Genomic DNA, 25,949 nt, shown 5'->3' with positions numbered 1-25,949 from the left:
GTACAGAGCTGTGTAAGGTGTTTTTTTTTTTGTGGAACGTGATGACGTTTTCAATGCTACCATTTTGGGGACTGTATGACCTTTAACCCCTTAACGCTCTGCGCCGTAGCTATACGGCGCAGAGGTATAAGGGATGTATGAAGAGGGCTCACGGGCTGAGTCCTCTTCATAGAGAGGTGGGGGTTTTTGCATATTGCACAAAACCCCCACCGCTAATAACCGCGGTCGGTGCTTGCATCGATCTCGGCTATTAACCCCTTCAACGCCGCCGGCAAAGTCGCCGGCGGCGTTTAAAAGACGGCGGCGCGCGGGGGCGCCGCCATCTTTTTTCCGATCGCCACGCCCCCGAACGTCATCAGGGGGCGGCGATCAGTTGCCATGGTAGCCTCGTGTCTTCTTTTGACACGAGGCTATCTGGCAGCTGCAGATTCGTTACAATGAGCCAGTGGCTCATTGTAATGAATGTGCTGCAAAAATGCCATATATTGCAATACAGAAGTATTGCAGTATATGGTAGGAGTGATCTGACCATCTAGGGTTAATGTACCCTAGATGGTCTAAAAGATAGTGAAAAAAAAAATAAAAAAAAAAGTTTAAAAAATAAAAAAAATTAATAAAATATTAAAAGTTCAAATCACCCCCCTTTCCCTAGAACGGATATAAAACATAATAAACAGTAAAAATCACAAACATATTAGGTATCACCGCGTCCCAAAATGCCCGATCTATCAAAATATAAAAACGGTTACAGGCGGCGGTGACCTCCGAGGCGGGAAATGGCGCCCAAATGTCCGAAATGCGACTTTCACACCTTTTTACATAACATAAAAAATGAAATAAAAAATGATCAAAATGTTGCACAGACCTCAAAATGGTAGCAATGAAAACGTCGCCTCATTTCGCAAAAAATGACACCTCACACATCTCTGTGCGCCAAAGTATGAAAAAGTTATTAGCGTCAGAAGATGGCAAAAAATTATTTTTCTTTTTTGTACACATTCGTTTAATTTTTGAAAATGTATTAAAACACAATAAAACCTATATAAATTTGGTATCACTGTGATCGCATCGAACCAAAGAATAAAGTAGGCATATTATTTGGAGCGAAGAGTGAAAGTCGTAAAAACTGAGCCCACAAGAACGTGACGCACGTGCGGTTTCTTTTCAATTTTTCCACATTTGGAATTTTTTTTCAGCTTCGCAGTACACGGCATGTTAAAATAAATAACATTACGGGAAAGTAAAATTTGTTACGCACAAAATAAGCCCTCACACAGGTCTGTACACGGAAAAATGAAAAAGTTATGGATTTTTGAAGTTGGAGAGCGAGAAATGAGCCGGAAAACCCTCCGTCCTTAAGGGGTTAATTTTTGCTAAAAGATTTAGGTGTGGCAAATTGTCAAAAAAGTGGTGATTCTGACATTTTGGCAAATTTTTCATTACAAGATTAACCACCAGCAATAACCGTATTTCTATTTTTATGCGCTGGGTATTTTGGGACGCGGTGTTACCTAATGTGTTGGGAATTTTTACTTTTTACACATACTATATATATTGTTTCCTCTGTACTGGGGAATTTTAATTATTTTTTAATTTTTTTATTCAAGTAGGTTGGACATAATTCTATGTTGGGTCTGAGCATATTTAAGATCCTATCCATGGCCGAATTCTAATTTATCCATGAGTTCCTGTAATGTCAACCATCTTGGTATTGTGTCATGTAACAGAGGGCACACCTGCGATCGATGACAGAAGGCCTCCTCTAGCCCATAGTTCGAATAACAGCTAGTTTTCCGTATCCAATCGAAAATATGTCTAGATAGGTATGCTAAATTATAGAGTCTAAGATTCAGGTGTACCATTCCTCCATTATCTTTGCCCACCCCCATCCTATTGAATCGTATTCTCGGCTGTCTCCACTCACATCATTTTAGAAGGAGAGGAACAGTGGAAAAAGCATTTTAGATAAGCACATAATTTTTAATAAAGGAGTTCTGGCATCTCTGTAGGTCATTTATAATTTTTGTAATTAGGAGGGGAAATTAAGGCGATATATTGATTCCTGGGTACATTCTACGTGTATGCCCAAGTATTTTGTGAACATCCGAGCAATGGGGATATTGATAAGCATATGGCCTGAAATATCTGGGAGGTGCCTTGATCCCAGGGATAGTATCATGCTTTTCTGGAGATTTAATTTAAAACCTGAAACCCCCCCAAAATTTTGCAATGTGGGTAACCACTTTTGGCAGGTCCTCTTGCATATTTGCCAAGAACAACACAATATCGTCTGAAAATAATCCTGTTCTGAGAAACGTACTCCCCACTTTAATACCTTCAAAGACTTTCCCAAATTCCAGGCTATACCTTTCTGAAGCATAAAGGGTTGTGATAGGTGTCCAGCGGTCTTGATTCTTGCCTGGCTCCAGCCATCCTCCAGTGTTACTTTACCCAAAAAATCTGCTTCTTGAGCATAGTCATACTGGCTATCCACATAAAAGTTTTTTGTAATATTCTCCTAACTTATTTATGAGTGACAGGTCTGTCGTGATTGTCCTGTCTGCACATCTTTTATTCCTGTTATGAGATTTTGGGACTTTTCCCTTTGCCAAATTGGCTAACATGCAGCCAGATTTATTGCCAAACCTCATGAGTTCTACGTCTTGTTGTGTTCTGGTAAATTGTTCCTTTCTGTCTGCCCATGCATCAATCACTTTATTATCGTCAGTCTGATTAGCAAGGTATGTAATGTAAGCCAATTGTACTGCCGCTCCTGTGCATATTTTTCCCTAGTGTTCTGTTCTCCATTTGTCTCTAGGAGCTCTAGCCACCAGCCCTGCATCTGCTCCACAAACGATGCGTCTTTTAACAAAAGAGCTGGGAATCGCCAAACATATTCCTGACCCTTAGGCTATGCTTCCATCAGAATTAATACAATTGGCAAATGGTCATATATAACCATATTTTCAATGGAAACTTCTTGGGCTCTAGCCACCAGCTGGTCGCTGAGACACAAAGTAAATTTTCTACCATGAATCCTACTTCTTAATGTAGTAGCCTCTAGGAGACTCGCTTAAAGGGCACCTACCACCACAAATCTACCTATAAAGGTAGATTGGGTGGTAGGTGGATCAATGGGACGTGAGGATAGCCCTTTTAAGGGCTAATCCTCACGTCCCTGCACTTTTTTGATAACTTTTATTAGATATTTATTCAAATTTACTTATGCGGCTACTGGGGCGTGGAAATATGAGATTACACGAGGTGGCTACTCCACGCCCCGGTAGCCACTTTACCCCTCCTACTCACCCATCTTCGGCGCGCAGCTCCGCGTAGCTGCGCGCCCTCGTCCGGCGATCCTGCCGTCTGCGCATGCTGCGCGCCGAAGATGGGTGAGTAGGAGGGGTAAAGTGGCTACCGGGGCGCGCCGCATAAAGTGGTAGCCGCATAAGTAAATTTGAATAAAATATCTAATAAAAGTTATCAAAAAAGTGCAGGGACGTGAGGATTAGCCCTTAAAAGGGCTATCCTCACGTCCCATTGATCCACCTACCACCCAATCTACCTTTATAGGTAGATTTGTGGTGGTAGGTTCCCTTTAATATGGACACAAATTATTACATGTTACACACACATTGGGGGAGGTTAAAGCTTGAAGAAGGCTCCAGGTCTAAGGAGCCGAAACGTAGCTTGACACATGTTGGAATAAACAAGTACGTTTTTGTTCACATTGAAATCTCGGAGTGCTGCCATTTTCTTTAATTTTAAACGTGGAGGGACTAAAAGTCCTGGGAAGTGCACCTGAGTCGAATTAATTCTGTAGTGAGTGCTGCCATATTTTTTGTTCATTATATATATAATTTTTATTAAATTCTGGGGCACTAAACATTTTATTAAAAAAGGACACACCTTCCATATATTACAGGAACCTGCCACTGGACTACCTTATTAAGTAAGTCCGTGATGGTAGGTTTCCCTTAATACTTATATTTTAATAATCAAACAGGATAAAGATAAAAGCCAAAAATTGGCATCCTCTCATCATTGACATTTCACAATTCTATTAAAAACTGTTTCACATAGGGAAAGAGATATTTTGAACATTAAAAATTAACCTTGTAAACTTAAAAATCTCAAGAGAGTTATTATGGTGAATGGAAAATGATCATAAAATGTGGTCTGAGATTTCTTCGTAAGGCACAAAAAAGTCTGGTTTTATTTTCAGCACAATGCATTCACTGGAGACCAGCAATGACATGAACACCTAACTGTTTTATAAAAAGCAGAAATGACGTCTCTAGGACTGCAGTCTAACAACTCTCTAGAGAACAGCAGTGACTTCACAGAGAATTTAAACATACCTATTCACTAGAGAGCAGAAGTGACATCACTGAGAATGAAGCCTAACCACTCTCTAGAGCAGTGTTCCCCAAATTTTTTTTACAGACACGGACCAGGTAACCTTCTTACCATGGTCCCTGAAAAAAATGTGCCCTGTAAATACTCCATATGTAACCACAACCCATAAAATGTCTCCTTTCCTATAGCCCCCTACTATAGAACCCTTTTTCTGTAGCCCTCTTTTAATGTCTTGATAATAAGGGGGCTAGAGAAAAGGAGACATTATAATATCCCTTTTTCTAAAGCAACCCCCACACACCTTATAATGATCCCTTGTCTATGGCTTTTTCACTGTGCGGAAAAAAAAGGGGCAGCATGTTGGCTTAAAGGTTAGCATTACAGCCTTGCAGTCCTGGGGTCAACATCTGCGAAGAGTTTGTATGTTCTCTCCGTGTTTGCAGGGTTTTTCTCCGGTTTCCTCGAACACTCCAAAACATACAGGTAGGTTGATTAGATGGTGAGCCCCATTGGGGACAGAGATTTGGGAATCTCTGTGTAGTGCTGCATATTCTGTGTACGCTATATAAATAAAAAGTTATTATTAAAAAATATACATACCACATATACAAAAGTATAAGCCAACATGAGGGTATTCCTTATTAATAAAATATCTTTAGCAGCCTTCCCTCATAAATTAAATGTCATCACCATGCTCCCCAATTAAATGTTCCCAACAGAGCCCCCCAATGAAATGTCCCCAGCAGAGTCCCCCACAATGAAATGTCCCCAGCAGAACCTCCCTAATGCAATGTCCCCAGCAGAGCCTCCCCAATGCAATGTTCCCAGCAGTGTTCCCCCAATGCAATTTCCCCAGCAATGCTCCTCCTAGGCAATGTCCCCAGCAGTGCTCCCCCATGCAATGTCTCCAACAGTGCCCCCCAATGCAATGTCCCCAGAAGTAATCCCCTTTGTAATTTTCTTTAAAAAAAACAAAACAAAAGAGAAAGCCCACTACTGAGTTTCTGCCCACAAAACAGAGAAAATTATGCCCACCAATATCACCAATGAAAAAGTCAGGCACTTTAACTTTTGGCTTTGACCTGAATTGGAATTGGGTGTTGTTCTTGCCGCTGGGTTCTAAACCATCTGAACCAGATTTTGCATCTAGTTAACCATAGCCTTCATACCAGAGTAGGATTTGTTTGGGCCTACTATTCTGTTAAGAGTGGGAAGAAGTGTGAGCCCTGAGCTTCCCACAACCTCTGTCCCTGCCTATTTTCTTATTTGATAACCACAGGTGACAATTGAGTGGCAGTCCCTACCCTGAAAAAGTGCACAGTACAGTAAGATGGACAAAGAGACACAAGACAGACAACAAAGCAAAGTCAGACAAGCAAGGTGCAAAACAATGAGGCAGAAGAATAGTCAGAATCAGATTGTCACAGAAACTCACAAGAGCCAGAGATCAAAAGTCAATAGCAGACACCTTTAGTATAGCAATGCAGGACTCAAAAGACTATGTGGACACACATTTGATGCTCAGAGGCTGTTGGCCTGTCAATCAACCAGTCCTCTGCAGAACGTTTCACTGGGGTGTGGTGCTCTCCCAGGAGAACTGAATCTGCAGAGCTAGCTCTTGCATAAGTTTTGACAAGTGTATTGCATATAGTTTATATTTGTGTGTATTTATGGTACAGTGTATCCTTACACCTATATTTTGGTAATCTGGTGTCCAGATACCCATCTGTTATCTATAGTAACCAACAAATACTGTATAAAATTAAAAATCTGTTTCAAAATATATGATGGTCCCTTCTGCAGAAGTAGCAAAGACACAGGCTCCCCTTCTATAAGTTAAAGACACAATCTCCAAATGAAAAAGGCTTCTTTCCTGTAAGACCAGTCCTGCTGGTTTCAGCATGAATGATTTAATGAAGGTTTAGATATTGTCGTCAAGCAACATCTTATATGGGTTCATTTTAATACAAATGAACATTGATAACAAAAGAAGCCTACACCTTGGGGCATATTTATCTGTATCTCTGCGCCACATCAGGGCCTCTTGCTAGCACTTGCAATTATTTGCCCCACTCTGCCACATAAAGGTGGGGGAGTGCTGTCCGATGGTTTGAATAAACGCTGCTCGGCACCCTGCCCGATACATCAAGTGGCTGAAGCTGCCTCTAAAGCCAACAAGATCTTGTCATATATTAAAAGTTGTATGTACTCTCGGGATAAGGAAGTAATATTAACATTATACAAGGCATTGGTTCGGCCTCACCTGGAATATGCCGTCCAGTTCTGGGCACCAGTCCATAAAAAGGGTGCCCTGGAGCTGGAGAGGGTACAACATAAAACCACAAAAATGATAAGGGGTGTGGAGGGTTTGAGTTATTACAAAATATTAAAACAACTTGATGTATTTAGTCTGGAAAAGAGACAATTAAGAGGGGACATGATTAATTTATATAAATATATGAATGGTGCATACAAAAAATATGGTGGAAAGTTGTATCAGGTTAAATCAAATCAAAAGACAAGGGGGCACTGTCTTCGTCTGGAGAAATCACGGTTTATTCATCAGAGGCGACAGGGCTTTTTTATTATGAGAACTGTCAAACTGTGGAATAGCCTGCCTCAGGTGCTGGTCACAGCAGGGACAGCAGAGAGCTTCAAGAAGGGTCTAGATGCCTTTTTACACCTAAATAACATTGATGGTTATGTTACATAGAATCGTTTCCCCTAAATGCCTTCCTCACCCAATCCCTTCCCTTCCTTGGTTGAACTTGATGGACATGTGTCTTTTTTTCAACTGTATAAACTATGTAACTATGCAGCCCGTGCTACATTCAAGGAAATGTACCACATGGATTCAGTATTATACACCATGCACACTTGTCTGTGTTTCCTGCAACATAAGCCATTCTTTCTTCTAATGGCCTAACTTTTCATAATTTTGCACAATTTTAGCCTCAGGGGCTCCTGTCTACATCATAGAAGCCCTTTCTGACTAATTATGCACACCTCTGTTTGTACTACTGCCCACTACCTCCATCAGAGACCTAGTGATGTCAGATGGAGCCAGACAGAGCTACTGTGATGTAAACAGCAGCCCCTGAGGCTCATTTGCACAATTTTTCTCCACAACAAGGCCATGAAAAGGAAGAATGGATCCTGTTTTAGCATGAACAATGTAATACTATAATATAATACAAACACAACAATATAATACTTTAAGTCATCCATGAAAATCTTTTCAGGTTTTTTAAAAAGAAAATAATTATTAAAAAAAATGTAAAATGTACAGATAGACAGTATGTTCATTGAGAACCTAAAAATATATTCTGTTAGGTTGAACCCAATGGTTAAGATATTCAGGGTTTGTTGTTCTTTCCCTACTACTCTATATTACACATGACCTTTCTCCACATTAAAGCCCACATCCGTTGCTCTCACAGGGAAGAGGAAAAAAACAACAGGCATAGCTAATAACCGCAAATGCCAAGCCTGATTCCAGATCTGTTCTGGAGGAGGAAGTCAGCGCCACACAGTTGGAGGGTATGACAGCTGGACATTGGCTCTTATCCACACCCCTTATCTACCAGGAACATCTAGACTAACATCGCTTCTCCTACCTCCCTATCTCCAGGACCTCAATGCAGAACTAGTACTAGCTTAGTTACGAGCTATTATAAAAACTCTAATAACAGGTAAAGCTGAGCTGTAGGACCCAAGATAAACTGTACACACATTCAAAGTACAGCCAGTAGAACTGTGAACAAAACTCTGCATGAGAATGGTGTATGGTATATAATTTAATTAGATTACCCCTTCAGTACCATGTCCTTTTTTGATTTTGGGCTTTGGTTTTTACTTGTCATATTTCAAAAACCATAACTATTTTATTTTTCCATTTACAGAGCTATTTGGGGTCTTGTTATCTGTGGGACAAATTGTACTTCCTAGTGGCACCATTTAATATTCTGTGATATACTGGGAGCTGGTAAAAAAATTTGCTTTGCAGTCCGAATGACACATACCATTTATTCTTTGAGTCAGACCACCTATGGCAGTGATGGCAAACCTTTTGGAGACAGAGTGCCAGAACTATACCCAATACACATTTACATGTCACAAAGTGCCAACATGACAATTTAAGTAGTGACTTAATGATCACTGCTGTATCACAAGTTTCAATCGTATTGGTGCCCTGAGTTCACCAATACAATAGAAAGATGGAGAAATTTAGATTGTAGCTTCCTTCCAGGGTCACCTGAAGATAAAGAATCAGGGGACCCAGAGCAGGAGCTCCAGTGACAATCCATCTCTATCCACACCTTCTCACTCCTCCTTTAGTGCTGGCAGCCTAGGATATTGCTTTAAAATGGCGCTGAGCATGGCACGTCCTCGGCTGTCTTGGACCACAGGAGGAATCCCTGAGTCCTGTCTGGCAAACTTTCTGTTGACATGAAGGCCTGAGTGCCCACAGAAAAGGCTCTGAGTGCCACCCCTGGCACCCGTGCCATAGGTTCGCCACCACTGACCTAGGGTGTTCGTACCATAGGGATAATGATCAATTATACAATATGCTGCAATACAACTGTAATTACATTGTGGTTATTGCGCTAAAGTATAACTGTGGGCCTCTGGCAACAGTTTAAAAGGCTATTTCAGGAAACGGCATAATTCATATACAAATGGGTACTTAAAATATAAGCCAATATGTAATTAGTTGTTATCTAATTTTTTGCTCCCCTTAGCAGAAAAATGATATTGACATACACAGTAATGGAGAATTAAAATGCTACTGGCCCTTTAATCAGTCCTTTAAGTTCCTCAGCATGGAGAAGACGCAGGACAGAAGATGGCCGCTGGTCACATGTCCTGCACCTGCCTGGACAGATCATGTGATCATCACTATGTTTGGCTGTAGTCGCTTGGTTGCAGTGTCGCCAGTATGGCCAGTGTTGTGGTGAGACGTCATCTAAGTGAGGTAATGGCAGTTACACATCATTACCACGGTAACTGAGCAATAAAGTATGTTAGATCATCACTGGGATCAGAGCACAAGAGGTAGGAGGAGTTACTGAGAACTAAAGAATCATGGTCCTTGTAGTTTCCAGTGGCGGCCAACTTGGTGATAACTTTGCATACTTTAGAGAGGCCATAAAATTTTGTGAATCATAAAATCAAACTATTTAAGATCCATTTTGTTACTAATGACATTGAGTTATGTTATAATCATTTATTTATATCATCATGGGTTTTTGTATCAGACGTTCATATTCCCGGAATACCCCTTTAAGTGCCACATTTGGGTTTGATTGCAGCAGTTAACTGAGAGCTAATAGTGTATGTCCGGGAGCAATGCATGTAGCATGTAGCTGAGATGTGTGCATGTAACCATGTTGTTTTGTGTATGTATTAGAAATGTTTGCAGGAAATATGCGAATACCTTTTCCAGGATAGAACAAGGAAAATATTGCCTCTTAGCTACCTTGTGAGGCAGCCCCCTTAGCATCAAACATGACTTTCAGGAAGTGACATGATATAGGTTTAAGGCTTAACCAGTACATCTATTCCAGAAACTGTTTCAACGTGGTTGCGTCACTGCAGTACAGTTTAGCAAACAGAATTAGCTGAGCTATAGGCTTTTAACCGGGGTCGGGAAGATGAGTTCTTGTGTGTGCATGTAGTAGAGCTTTGTATGTTCATCTACATACAGACATGTGTGTGGGACCCATACATGCTCCGCTCCTCTGCTCCCCCTTCTTTGCTCATTAGCATAATTTGAAAAGTTGATTTTAGAAAGATGGAGGCCATGGATAACACATATAAGAACATTACCACAGGCATGGTGCCTGGATCTATGAGTAAGTGTCCCTGGTTTATAATGATGGATTTTTATGGTAGTTTTTTTTTTATTTTTTTACCACAATTGTATAAACGATCATGTAATAAAAATGCTCTTATTTCTCAAGTATGCTCATAGTCTGGGTTTTGTTTGATACTTGAGCCTTCTTGCTGCAGAAATCCTCAACTTTGTGTGATTTAAAGATTTTCTGTAATTTTTTTACATGTCTCAGCAGAAAATGGGAATTTATGTAGAGCTCATATGAGAAAAGCTGTAACCTAGCAATTATTGTATATATCCCTAACAATGGGCAGTGGGAAGGGGGAGACTCACTCTCACTCAGATATTTCACAGCTCCCTTGGGCTGGGCGGTCTGAGCTTGGAATAAAAAACAGATCTTCAATAAGCATATCAGAAACCGAATCATCTGAAGGTTATAGCGTAACATGAAGACTTCACACACTCCGCATAAAACATGAACAAACCGTGAACCCAGGCCCTTGCGCTCCAACCAATGAGCACATAAACAACAATATAACTATAATGATGTCAGTGATGTCATTAATAGAAATACGGTCAGTGACAAGTTTTGATAGAAAGGATTTCGGCTCTGTTCAAACATTGTCCTTAGAATACATTTTGAAACGTATTGCAAGCGCAGCAAAAAAACACTTCACTAAATTCAGATCCATTTTTACTGTTAAACTGTTGCCATACAATAAGTATCAACATCTATTTTTCCTTTTATACTTAGAAAACACAAGCATTTTGGATTCATTTAGCACTTCCAAAAGCATACCATGTGCAACATGTGAACAACGCTTGAGGGTAACATGCGGGAACTGGGTAATTACATCAGTGTTGGGAAAGTACATAAGACGCCAACACTGTTCTTCTATTGTGGGGAAAATAGTTGTCACAGAAATGAGCTGCAACAATGTGGAAAGTGTACTGTAACAAAACCTATGTGCGGAAGATCCAATAAATCCTATTACAGCACAGCTTTGATTTCTTAGCAGCATAATTTAAAATGAAAACTTTATGTAAATGTTTGCAATGGGCAGCAACGTCAGTTTTATGCATTTTCAAAAATCGTTGCTGTTATGTTGGCTTATTGTTTACCGTAGTAAAAATAATAAAAATGTTAAAAAAAAAACCCTACCGTAATTGAAAATAAATATAAATAAATTAATGCATATAATCATTAATATGTTACGTATCCCGTGTCCCAACATGCCTGATCTATCAAAATATAACAATAATTATCCATTGTACTAAACCCCTAACCAAAAAAATCACACTTTTTTCTACACTTGCGATTATTTGCCCCAATCCACCACCTTCACGCCAGTGAAGGGGGGGTGCGGCCAACCGAGTGGAGGGCGCGGCCAGCCGGGAGTGCTGCCGGCGACTTTTCATATGTGAATAGTCACCGGCTGCGTTTTTTTCTACGGCAGGCCCTACCTGGCGTAGGATAAACGCTTTGCAGCCTTCCGCCCCGATACATCAACAGAGCTTCTTAGAAAAGGTGCAAATGAGTTTTTTTTTTGTCAATTTCACAGCATTTTTAAATATTTCTAGCCTCCCAGTACATTGCATGGAATATTAAATGGTGGGACTAGGAAGTACAATTTGCTACACAGAAATCAGTAAAGACCTCATACAGAAGGGGGGGGCAAAAACATGAAAGGGTTCTGGCGGCATGAGGTTAATTCTTCCTAAATATTGATTGATATTGACTTACAAGGCAGTTTTTTGACACAATTTTGCCATGAGTTTGCTATTGGTTTGTGGTAGCAGATGCTGAAAATTACAAGACATGTAGCAGAGAAGCCATGGTTATTAGAGGTCGGTGGGAAGATATGTATAAATATTTCCCACTCCACAAGTTTGGCAGTAGAATCTCATAAGTGTCCTACAGAGTGTATCATATGGATAAAATGTTTCTGTATCAGAGTGCTTGGCAGATTAGTGAGAATGTAAAGATCAGAGGGCATTGGCATCCCTGAGGACAACGTATCAATAGTTTTGTTGGAATGTCAAATTTATTTTTAGTGTGAATAAGATGAGGGAAACCTGTAGATAGTTACACACCCAGACTGTAATTTACAGACAATAGCCCTCAAGGTTGGATGTAAACAAAGGTCAAATCTGAATTTGAGCTCCATATTGTCCACACTATTGTGTGTGCAAGTATTGTGTGTGCAAGTACAGTATTGTCCGTACTTGCACCGTTTTCTGTGTCTCCAGTGTCTTTTCCCTGCTGGCACCAGGGCTGTCAATATCTGGCTATATATAAATAACTAAAAACTTGTAAGCGTTGTGTTCTCAGTTACCTCAAGCTTTCTCCTGTGTCTGTTATTGCTATAAATCCTGCACCTGCGCTCCGCTAAGAAAAAGTGAGCTCATCCAGAGCCTGGGAACAGCTTGGCATCATGTAACATTGCACCGCAGTGACAGCATGTGTGCAAATCGTAAAAGTGAGAGTGCTGACACACCCTGTCCAAATAATATAAACCTTGAAACCTCCCTCTAGCCATTAAACTGCAACTCCATGAATCACCAGAGAAGCTGCCATATTTCTACATGGCATCACTTGGGGGTGTCCACTTTCATCTGGATTTAGTCTCTTTGGATTCTAAGTGCGCTTCTTTTATAGCTTTTGTCACACAACTGTGATGTCAATCAAAAGGAGCTCAGTGACGCTACTTTTTATGCAACTCAATACACCTGCTATAATGTGACACATAACTGTAGTCTGTAGGCTGTGCGTCAATGTAAATATGTGATGCCATTTCCTACAAAGAATTTCAAAACGGTCTTTAAACTTTATTTAAGTGAAAAGCAACTTATAGGAGCTAAGCTTTCTTTTCTCAAGCAAAAGAAAATTGTCACACAAATAACACTTTACTAGTGGAAGAAGAAAGTTTGTTATTAGTGATTGTTCAGTTAACCTTCTTTGAGTCTCTGGCAGGATGTTCTGTCCTGCTCTGGATTATCAGATATCAGTAATTCAGCCAAATGCAGAATATGTTTCCAATTATCCTTTTCTTAATTCTTTCTACAGTCCAACCCAACACTTATTCAAAACAGAAATTATAGATCATAACTTATGTCAGGAGAATAGTGCGGGTGGAGGTGTGGTGCCGCACTCCTAATGCTGGGAATGGACACACTGGGGCTCATTTACTAAGGGTCCGAACGCAGCACTTTCGTTGGGTTTCCCAAATATTTCTGATTTGCGCCGAATTTCCCCGGGATTTTGGCACACGCAAACATGACAGAAATCGAGGGCGTGGCCATCGGACAACCCGACGGATTCGGAAGAACCGCGGAATTTACAAAAAGGACTTGTGTCGCAAGACACGCACTCACATGCACCAGGACGAAGAAGGTGAACTCCGGCAGACCTCGGCGCAGCTGTGACACCTGCTGGATATCGGGGGCACGACCTTAGTGAATCGCAGCAGACCCGAATCAGCATCGGACAACGCGCTGCGGGATCGCGACTGGACCGGGTAAGTAACTATGCTCCTCTGGGGCACATTTACTTACTTGTCCTGTCACGATCCCTGAGGTGCGTTCCTCGACAAGCTGCCACGATTCAATAAGATCGTGCATCCAATTTCCTGCATGTGCTGCTTCCCTGTGCATGTAAGTGCATGGCTTTTGACACAATTTTGAATGTTAAATTCCACGCTTAGTCCGAATCAGTCATGGGTTGTCCGACGACCATGTCCCTGATTTGTGTTGCATGAAAATCCGATTGCGTGCGCCTAAAACTCCAGTTAAATGCGTCGCAAAATGGAAAAAGTCGGGAAACCCGATGTAAATGTTGTCCACAGACCCTTAGTAAAAGTGCCCAATGTTGTTGATGTCACATGATGTTATAGACCTTCTTTATATAGTGATGCTATTCAGGAGTCGAGTTAAATCATTTTTGTTTCCCACAAGCTGATCCCTGCCCATACATACAATTCAGAATATATTCCATAATCATTCACAACATGACATTAAGTAGTAGAGTGTATCATTTAGTGATCAGTGCATAATCTGTCCTGTGATGATTTGGGTAAGCTTTAGGTGTACCTCCAGTGACGCTTCCATGTCAGTGTCCCACATTTTCTGCACCTACCTCATTCTGCTGACCACCGATCCTTTACTGTTGAGTCATCTGAATGTCACATACCCCATCTAATATATAAAGCTGAATGTATATGTGTGTGTATGTATGTCCGCTATAGCAATCTGCACCATCGCGTTTACAATCACCAAATTTTGCACAGCCGCTCTCTGTGACTCAGGGAACGTCATAGACTTGGACATTTTAACCCAGCGCTTTCCAAAATACACTTAATAACCACCATATACAGGAGCCATTGTCTGCTGCTGATGTGTTAGTTAGAAGCTGAGCTGTGATTGGTTGCTATTCTGCCCCAGGTGAATAATATGAGCTCTGAGCTTTGATTGGTTTATCAGAAATGTCTGAGGTAAAACTGTTACAGTTGCCCATGGAAACCAATCGGAGATCAGCTGTAATTTTATAACCACTGTGCAAAAATGAAACTTGAGCTTGAACTTGGGCAGCTAGAGCAGTTCTGCTCTCAGACACTTCTGATAAATCTTCCCATAGACAAAGTGACAGTATGAGAGCAGACAGTTGGAGACAGAGACAGTCGGAGACAAATACAGAGACAGTATGAAAGAGATGGGGAGAGTCAGTTACTGAAAGAGATGGTCAGAGACTGTCACTGAAAAAGATGGTCAGAGACAGTTACTGAAAGAGACACTCGTAGACAGAGTCGGTCAGTGACAGTCATTGAGAGAGATGGTCAGAGATAGTCATTGAAAGAGACAGCAGTTCAACAGTGTAAAAAGACAGGATTCTGTGCCGCGCTTCTCAGTTGCAGAGATCGTTTATTTGAAAAACAGTGCAAGGTGGACAATGCGTTTCGGGGCAAACTACTCCCTTCTTCAGGTCCATAAAATGGAGACAGTGTTCTAACAAAAAAAATTAATAAATGGATTTAGAAGTTCGGCTTGTACACGCAGTCATAAAAATTGTATAAAATTCATCAACTTATAAAAAAAATTAATCAGCATATAATAAAAGAACTCACCAATATAAAAAAATTCAACAATATAAAAAATTCATAAATACCTAAAAAAATTCATGAATGTACATAATTATATAATCATTAAAAGTTGAAAGTTTTAGAACACAGCTTTTCATATCTCAGTAGCATTCCATATCAACGTAAAGACTTTTTAGTAAATGTAACATATGTGAGTAGATATGTGCCGCCTATCTGCTGGTCGGCATATCTGTATCACAAAGTGTTTATAAAATAAAATTGTAACAGTACAGGCAGTCCCCGGGTTACATACAAGATCGGGTCTGTAGGTTTGTTCTTAAGTTGAGTTTGTATGTAAGTCGGAACTGTATATTTTAGCATTGTAATCCCAGCCAGAACTTTTTTGGTCTCTGTGACAATTGGATTTTAAAAATTTGGGGTTGTCATTAGAATCAGGATTAACAATAAAGCTTCATTACAGACACCTGTGATAACTGTTACAGCTGATCATTGTAGCCTAGGACTAAAGTACAATAAATTACCAATATCCAGAGGTCCGTTTGTAACTAGGGGTCGTATGTAAGTCGAGTGTTCTTAAGTAGGGGACCGCCTGTATCAGATATCTGTCCAGCAAACAGCACAACCACAACCAGACTTAGCGCTAACTGACAGACTGGGTAAGCAGTGGCGAACTCACCCTGCAAGGTCCCTGCAGGCTACAGGCAGGGACATACCACCCATGAGGCGAGTTGAGACACTCGCCTCGGGTGGCGCACGCTAGTGGACAATATGGGGGCGGCAGGACTGTAGAGACACTGACTGGGTAGCGTAACGACATCCTGTATTAAAATAACTATGGCCACAGGAGGCAGGGCGGCACAGCAGGCTTAAAGGGGTATTCTTGTCTGGGCACTCACATTCAGTTTCATTAATCTGCCATATGTAAACATTTCTTCAATTAGATGTTATTAAAAAAAATGTTCCTGTGTGAAGATAATTTCTCATAAATGAAGAAATGTTGTCCCTTAGAAATGAGATGGCTTCCTCGGATACGGCCACCTCTGCTGGAGTGAGTGCACAAAGAAACAAAAGGCTGTTGTATATAAATTGTCCGGGAGTTACTACACGTCGCACAGCCTTCCTGTGGTACTGATCGCTTAATCCTGGTGGTCCGGCAGGACTTTATAGCGCATGTCTGGCCACCACTGCCAGAGTGTGACGTGGTCGTATCCAAGGAAGCCATCTGGTTTCTAAGGGACAACATGACTACATTTATGAGAAAATATCTTCACAAAGGAACATTTTTTTAATTAACATCCAATTGAAGAAATGTTTACATAAGGCAAATGAATTTAATTAAATGTAAATGCCAGTATGGGAATACCCCTTTAAGTTTAGATGAGTGCTGTGGTTGAATTTTTGCAAACTGTGCACAGCTTAGCACAATTGCACAGCCTGCAGCCGAAGCTGCCTGCTACTGCTACTGGGGTAGGGCGGCGCTGGCGCCTGCAGTGTGACAGTGTGACACATCGTCAGGTCACTGGTGCAGAGGCGCGCTGGCAATCCCTCAGTCCCCCGGTTGGCAGACAGCTCCTGTGTCCGCTGGATCTCCTCTTCCTCTCTATCTGCATATGACAGCAGTGAGAGGACAGGCCTCCTCCCGACTGCTGCCTCCATATAAGGGTATATTCACACGCGGTATGCCCGCCGTGCGGGCATACCGCCGTGTGCTGGAGGTGAGGTGACCCCTCCTCCCTCCATAGGAAATAGCAGCACACGGCCGCACATCCGCCGAAAGATAGAGCTTGCTCTATATTTTTGCGGTGTGTGGCCCGGATCTGTGGCACCGGATTCCCACCATGCTGCTATTGCCGTCTATGTATGTACGGCATGTACGGCCCCGCAGACGGCAGTGTGAATGAGCCCTAACTCCATAGTATGGAGCACGGGTGCACACTGATGACATCACTGGGCCTGTGCTGGGTTATTTACTCTACATGTAGCAGCCGACAGCATGGAGAAGGACAAGCAGTGTGCTGCAGCCTTGTTACTTCAGCTCCACAGGGAATTGAGGAAGAGGAATGCTCCTGTACAGACGTCAGAGAAGTAAGTGCCTGTATAATGTTTAACACATCCCTTGCCAAAGACTTACCTCATATGTCCTGGCAGAGTGGCTGTTCAGTAGCTAGAGATAAGAAGTCCTGCCAGTCCCTGTGTCAGTCTCATGGTTATAACCCTGCTTCATTCATGTTTTCAGCACCTGTCAGGAGTGGGATTGTTTACTAGCATCACTAGTGCAGTCAGGGCAGTAAAGCACTGCAGCTACTCATGTAACCCCTGAGCCTTGCAGCCCAAGCCCTGCTGTCTGCTGGTCATGATCTGCCCCCTCAACCCTGCTAGATTATAGCAGAGTTGAGGGTCAGATGATATAGCAGTGCTGAGAGGGGGGACAGGAATAGTCGAAGTGCCCACCTCAGCTCTGCTACATCTCTCCACCTCAAACGCTTCCTCAGCACATACTGTTGAGATATGTGTGCGCTCTGCTATATCCAGTGTGTACCCGCGTTCACATGTAATACATTTGGGGGTGGGGGGTGTCTTTCTATAGTTTGCCTCAGGCAGTAGAGAGGCTAGGTTCACACGTGGCTACAGACCTGCCTAAAACAAATAAGCCCTGATAATTTTGAACCCGCTATCAGGAACCTGCTAACAGACTCTGCGGGACCCTGCAAGTGGTCCAGGGAGGCAGCAGTCAGTTGGCAGCAGCATGAGTAGGCTGCAGAGTGGCACAATGACAAATTATGGAAATGGCGGAAACATGGTAGGCCACAAAGTGGCACAATGATAAGAGAGTGGAGGTGGCAGCAGCAGAAGCAGCAGCAGGAGCCCACAGGTGGCAGCAACATGGTGATAGCAACAGGGATAGCCACAGAGTGGCATAATGATTTAGTGTGGAGGTGGAATCAGCAGCAGGATCCCACAGGTGGCAGCAACATGGTGGCAGTAACAGGGAAAGCCACAAAGTGGCACAATAATATAGTGTGGAGGTAGCAGCAGCAGCAACAGGAGGCCACAAAGTGGCACAATGATAAGAGTGTGGAGGTGGCGACAGAAGAAGGCGGGTGAAGGAAATTGCTCATTAAGGAATCCAGACTTAAGCGACTGTTGATGGAACTGCTACTGCTCCTACCCGCCAGCTCCCCACAGCAGCCGTGGTAGTAGTCCCTGAGCAATGACTGCCAGGAATCCCCCGGTCAGACCTGACAGAGGATGGACAATGGCGCACATAGGCAGCGGCCAACTGTGTGCTCAGTATTTCTCTATAGTATGCCAGTTGTTCCTTCCTCTCAGCAGCAGGAAAAAAGTCACCCATTTTGGACCGGTAGCGAGGGTCCAAGAAGGTGGAGAGCCAAAAGTCATCCCTATGCCGGATGTTGACTATTCGGCTGTCACTAGTTAGGCAAAGCAGCATGCTGCAGGCCATCTGCGCAAATGACTATGAGGGACTCCCGGCCTCCATATCCAAAGTATACTGCCACGGTGCTTCTGGGTCATCTGCCTCGTCTTCTACCTCCTCCGGATGCTCCTGCTCCTCCTCTCCTGTCACCTGAGTAGAAAAACCACAAATTGCACCAGACTTGTGCTCAAATGTCCTCCTCCTCCTCCTCCAGTTCAGCCCCCACTGGACTAATGTGGCCATGAGATGTAGTCTCCACTTCTCCAGTGCCCTGACCAAACAGATTTTGCAGCATGAGTTAAAGGACATAAAGCAGTGGAATAACGTTATTCATCCCGCAGTCCTGGCGACTGACAAATAACGTTGCCTCTTCAAAATGCCTGAGAAAACGGCAGGTGTCACGCATGAGCTGCCAGTGGCTGACATCAAAGTTACACAGGGGAGTACTACGGTCCACTTGCATCATCAAAAAATCATTAATGGCTTTTCTCTGTTCATACAGGCGGTCTAACATATGGAGGCTGGAATTCCAACGGGTGGAAACATCGCATTATCAGACTATGTTGGGGTAGGCCGTTCTGGTGCTGCAACTCAAGGAGGGTGTGCTTGGCTTTGTAAGAATGGCTGAAGTGCGTGCACAGTGTCCTGGCCATTTTTAGAATGTCTTGCAGATGGGTGTAAGACTTCAGGAACTTGTTGACTACCAGATTGAACACGTGCGCCATGCTGGGCGCATGGACCATCCCTCCTCGGTGCAGCGCGAACACCATGTTCCTCCCATTGACTGTCACCATGGTTCCAATTTTTAGTTGTCACGGAGAAAGCCACACATTGATTTCTTCTTGCATGACGTGGAGCAGTTCCAGCTCTGTGTGACTTCGTTCGCCCAGGCAAACCAGGTGTAGAACTGCGTGACACCGCTGTGCCCTGCACATGTGGTATGATGGAGCAGCACTTGTGGAGGCTGAGGTGGTGGTGGAGAAGGAGGAGGAGGAGGCGGACACTGGCACAGGAGCAGCAGTTTGACAACATGGAGGAGAAAGCGCCATCTCTGTGTGGCTGGGCAGGAATCACATTCACCCAGTGGGCCGTAAAGGAAATATACTGGCCCTGACCATAATTACAGCTCCACACGTCTGCGCTGCCATGCACCTTGAAAGAAACTGATAAGCTCAAGGACTGGCCCACCTTCTGTTGTACATATTGGTGAAGGGCTGGCACAGCCTTTTTGGAAAAAGAATCGCGGCTTGGAACTCTCCACCTCAGTTCGGCACAAGCCATTAGTTCTCTGATGGGTGCAGAGTCCACGACTTGGAAAGGGAGAGACAACAACTTCGACAAGAGCACGGTCAGCTTCTGCACCTTAGGATGGCTGGACGCATAGAGTTGTCTTTTTGTAATCGCCACGCTCAACGACTGCTAGCACCATGCGTAGCGAGGAGGAGGAGCATCTGGACCGGGAGATGATGTCAAAGACAAACCGCTCCCTTCGGCAGAGGTGCTGGAGCCTTGACTTGCTGAAACAGCATGTGTGCCATTAGGTGCGGCTGCTGTTGCTGCGCCTGCAGGATGGACCACATCTGACACCCGTTTCTCCCAGGCCATTGGATGGTGACACTGCATGTGTTGGCGCAGGGCCGTGGTGCCAAGGTTAGCTCCTTGGCCACGCTTCACTTTCTGCCCGCAGATATGACATATACCCAGGCTCGGCTCCTCTGGTGTCTTTACAAAAAACTGCCACACGGCTGAGGTGGTAATTTTACCGCCAACACTTTGCACTGAGCGACTACTACCGCCGCTGCCTTGCTGAGCCCCTGTGCCACTGCTTATTTGGGTCTGTGAATTGGGATTTGTACCCCGCGGACGTTTGGCTCCCGTCCTCGCTCTGCTGCCACCCTGCTGACTCACAGCCACAGTAGCGACTTGCTGCCTGCTCCGCAAGCTGACACTCTCTTCGCCCGACAATGATGAATCCCCTGCTACACCCGGCTCCCAAGTGCGATCGGCTACGTCAGAGTCAATTTGAGTTTCCCGGTCACTGCTACTCTCCTCACCGGTGTCAGTTTTCACAGCCTGCCTACTGCAGGAAGCAACGGAAGTCTGCCCCACCTCTTCACTGCAAAGCAGCTGCTGACTGTCCTCAAACACTTCGTCCTCGCTGAATAGTGGCGCTGAGCCCAGACCACTTAGTAGCTCTCTGGCTGCGGGAAAGGAAATGGACAGAGTCTGGTTGAGGACAGGTGAGCGCCGCTGACCTGCTCCTGGGCCATGCCAACTAATTGTATCAGAGGAACCCATGGACTCTTGGCTGGGGTTGTCAGATGTTATATTTGAGGAATTGGATGACCTAGTCAACCATTCAACAACCTTTGGGTTGTTGATCAACACACTGCCACTAGATGACAACAGCAGTTTTGGCCTCATAGAGTCACCTCTGCTGCGACATGCCCTTACTGTGCTGCCACCTCTGCCTGCACCACCTGCCACCTTTCTGTCTGACATAGTGGTTTATAAACTACGTGGATTTGACACGTAAATATGGCTGTAAATTGGAGCCACAATAAGGTATGGCAATGTGCGTTATACAGATACCCCACAACTGACAGTGTAATTTCAGCGAAAATCGCTGTATAAACTACGTGGATTTCACACGTAAATCTGGCTGTAAACTAGAGCCCCCAAAAGGTATGGCAATGTGCGTTATACAGATAACCCACAACTGACAGCTTACTACTGCAGATGCATGAATGTCAAACAGATTTCTTCCTATTCGATTTTGTCACTAAATAGAACTGCTATTTGGGGTATACAGATCCCCCGTAAAGAACAACCAGGGATTGGTCCACCAATTGCTACTGCAGAAGCATGAAAGTCAAACAGATTTCTTCCTATTCGATTTTGTCACTAAATAGAACTGCTATTTGGGGTATACAGATCCCCCTTAGAGAACAGCGAGGGATTGCAGCAAGAATCGGACAGCACAATAGCAGCAGCTGGACGCTACAACATGAAGTGTGAAGTGCTGAGATGGCTGGTTTTATAGGGCTGTGTGACATCACATAAGCCTGCCGGTCGCTGATTGGCTTACAGGTCTGCAGATGTCATCGGGGTGTTCTCCTTCCCAGAGTTCTCTGCCCCATGTAACACGTTGTTCTTGCGCCCATTTAGCAGAAACATGAGGGGAAAAAAAAACAACTTCGTTCCCGCGAATCAGCATAAACTTCGGCTTCGTGGTGAATCGAATTTTTCCTGAAGTTCTAGCCAAAGTTAGAATCGTTAGAATCTATTCGCCCATCTCTAACTATATGTTATGTTTGTTACTGGTGTGGCACTTTAGGTCTACATAGACCTTTCTTTTAACTATATTGAGTAAAACTAAGTTGTATTAGGTTTCCTTTTTGTTTCTGTTCTATGACGGACAGGGAGGGAATGTGTAGATTTAGCAAAGATAATCTTCAATTTATCAGCACTGAACCCCCATAAGTGAAAAGAGATCCTCAGATATTTCCCTACAGACCTACAATGCATGCTGGACAATTTGGCTTTGTTTAGTTAGTTCTGGTACATACTGTATGCCTCTGTTGCAAAGAGGGACTCATTTATTAAAAAACCTTTGTGTAACAAAACAAACCATAAATAGAAATAGACACATACTTAATTTCTGGTGCTCTGGTCTCCAGGGTTACTGGTTCAATCCGACTGCAGGCTGAATAAAAGGCCAGCAACGAGTTCAGCGCTTTAGAAATGTAAACAAATGTTATTTTTTTTTTTTTTTACATTCCTGGCATATATAGATATTTTATACACATTATAATTAGCTAGCATTCTTTTTCTTTTTTGTAGGAACTTTGAGAAGGTTTTCGAATACTGAGTTTTTCCGATACCGGCTCTCCACAGGAGAAAGGAGAAGAGAAAAAACATAGCAAAGTTGCCTTATAGAAGTATGTTTAAAAGATCACCAGCTCTATTAATCTCTGCAATAAAAAAATGCTCCAAAAGTTTAGTTACACTTTAAACGCTTAGCATTGTAAGAGAACTGGAAAGGAACATCTCTCCTGTGTCCTTAGAAGTTTTTTTTCAAGAAAAAAAAAATAATCAAAAATAGTAAGACTGATTTAATTACATTATAATCTACTGATAAACTGACCCTTTCAGGATTCAGTTTAGGTATCTGAACCCAGGGGTCTGTTTTTCCTACCATATACTGCAATAATACAGTATATGGTGATCTGACCTGTAACAGTGTGCCACTAGTTGCCACATGGTTACAGAATGTGCAGAATGAGAGACCTGGAGCCTCATACAGACTATCACAGGTACAGCAAACACCCACCAGTAAGGCCTGCAATCGGTGCTGGAACCGATTGTGGGTTTTAACCCTCTAAATGCTTCTGACAAAGCTGCCGACGGCATCTACACAGGGAGAGAACATTGTCATTTTCGCCCATATAGTGAAAAGGACTCCTAAGTGCTTCCGCTCGCTAAAGAATGATAGAATTGAGAATTACAGAGGAGAATAGTCAGTGGAAAGCCAAACAATATTTCAGTTATATGAATCCAGTGTTAGACTAAAGTATGATGGGCCTACTAGAGCTGATGTTCTTGATCTCCATTCATTCATTAAATCTCCATGTACGATATATCATCAATAAGATCTAATAATTCATAATAGTTGTGAATCAGCTTTGAAAAAATAGACCATACAATGGTAATTTGGGGGAACAATACAGAAGCCAGACAGGTAACTATGGGCAGATTTCTGTGTACTTTGATCACTGATCCCCAGAAAAGCGCAGGCTCTAAATACACCCTGTCCAACAGAGTTACTGTAAAATCTACCATCAAAAACCATCATGATAAACTGGGGACACTTAATCAAAGATCCAGGCACAATGACTGTGGTAAAATTATTGTCTTTGTTATCCATGGCCTCCTTCCTTCTACAATAAACTTTTAAAATGATGCTATTAAGCCAGAAGAGCTACTCTAGCCTCTCTGTGCTCTTGGTTTACAAACTGTTACACTGTGCAGAAACATGTCTCAATCTCCCCCTCTCCCCCTGCACGGCAGCATTGATGAGTACACAGTGAGAGGCAGAGTGCCCCTTCACACTAAGTGCCTGAATAGCTTCAACATGGAGGGGCTATGGGATCCCTTCTGGCTCATTCACATAATATAAATACATAAAAGTTTATTTTAGAAGGAAGGAGGCAATGGATAACAAACATGAGGAGATAACCACCAGTAACAGTGCCTGGATCTATTCGTAAACCTGGTTTATCATGTTTAATTTTGATGGTAGATTTTCTTTAACACTAAGATAAAGAGAACACAGCAGTTTCATCTTATCTAATACTAAAGTATATACTTATATTTATATTAGTTCTAGTTAGCTCTATATTAGTAAATGCATTCAATTGTTATAAAAATTCTGAAGGTTATTTGTAAATTGGTAAAAAGCCCAAATCTCCATTTAGGAGCTAGCACTTTTCTGCAGGGGAAAACTGGCTCCTCTCCTGTGCAAAAGAATCTGACTCATGAGCCAAATGCTATCAATGCTAATATTCTCCTAATGTCTCCAATATGAAGATGGATAATTAATCCTATTAAATCTCTGGCAAAATCTCACTGCAAAATTAATTTTACCTTTTTCATAGAGAGTGTGACCTCAAGGAGTGATCCAAAAATTAGCTGCACAGAAAAAAGAGAAAATATTGGATTAGCTAAACAGATGTAGCTTTCCTAGTGTCTTGAATTTTTATTGCGTTGTGAAGAAAACTGCATTGTAGTTCTATATTATTTGATTCCCATTGGTGAAACAGGCAAATTTGGGTCAGCAGCAAATTTTGGCTCCATCCACATGGTAGCTGCACAAGCACTACTGGTCTTGCTTCTGGTTCATGTTTGGAAAAAAGCACCAAAATGGTTGGTTGATTGATTGCTTAGCAGCCAATTAACAATCAAATTAATGACTAAACAAGTTTAAATGTGCAAAAAGAGGAGGAGAGAACAACACCGCATTGACTACCTGAAACCAGCTGAAGGAAAAAGCAATTTGATGTCTTGCCTTTGTGGGAAAACCCTTTTTAAGGGTGCGCAGAGAGGAGGCAATAGGACCCTCGTCTGTAGCAGTGTAATGGATACAGAAAAGAAATAATGCTTTCCAGCAATTCCATAGATGAAAAGTAAAAACTTAGCTTTTATTGAAGCATGTTAAATGTACATCCACATACAAAAAACAGACATATCTACGCGTTTCGAACCATTAAATGTGTCTCTTTTATCCATGATAAAAGTCTGAACTAACACACAAGCTAAAAATGCTGCAAACAAATGAAAACAAGTCATGTGATATCATGAGACAATGCGACATCACATGACTTTTTCTTAGATGTTTGCAGCATTTTAGCTTGTGTGTTGGTTTAGACCTTTAGATCATGAAAACGGTTCAAACCGTGTAGATCTGTCTGTGGACAGGTGGACGTACAACACATTTTTAACATGCTTCAATAAAAGCTAAGTTTTTACCCCTAACTTAGCCTGTTCCACCACTTCCCAAGTAATCAAACCACCTGTCTCCATATAAGGGGAGGATGTGACACGACCACCAGTATCACCATTAACAGCACTACTGTCACTATCACCAAGCCTGTCCACACCTTCCATTTAGCTTTCAATCCCATAAATAATGGAGTGAAGTAGTATGGACCATCTCATTCCAAAGCACTGGTCCAGAATAAGAACATTTCCAAATTGCTGGCCTTTGAAATGTTCCCATTTAGGCTGGTGGAGTTACATCTCCTTAACAGCCCGCTGGGTTAATGAAGTGGTGGCTGGTCTTGAAGCAGGAAGCAATTTGGCTTATATTCTGCCCCCCCCCCCCCACCAGGATTGTCAGACATCACTCCTTGCCTCCAGTTGCTTCCTTCTTCTTCACTTCCTCCTTTACTGCTTACTTATTCAGGCAGTTTAGTGCCTACACCACCAGTTTTACCAAAACCATGGGAAAGCAGCAGCACTGCCTCATATGTGATGTAACAATTGTGTGGAATTTCACTTTGCATATACTGGAAAGGGTATGTGAGCACCAGAATTCCCAGGTGAGTTGAAGTAGTGACCAACTGCATTTTACCACCGATGACTTTGCCTCAAAGAGAGACATTTGTTCAGTGCTGCACTTCTTTCAATATGCCACTAACATGGTCAGCACTGATGATGCCAT

This window comes from Engystomops pustulosus, chromosome 6 (assembly GCF_040894005.1).
Source record: "Engystomops pustulosus chromosome 6, aEngPut4.maternal, whole genome shotgun sequence".
Taxonomy (NCBI): Eukaryota; Metazoa; Chordata; class Amphibia; order Anura; family Leptodactylidae; genus Engystomops; species Engystomops pustulosus.
Note: the sequence above shows the minus strand (reverse complement) of the source record.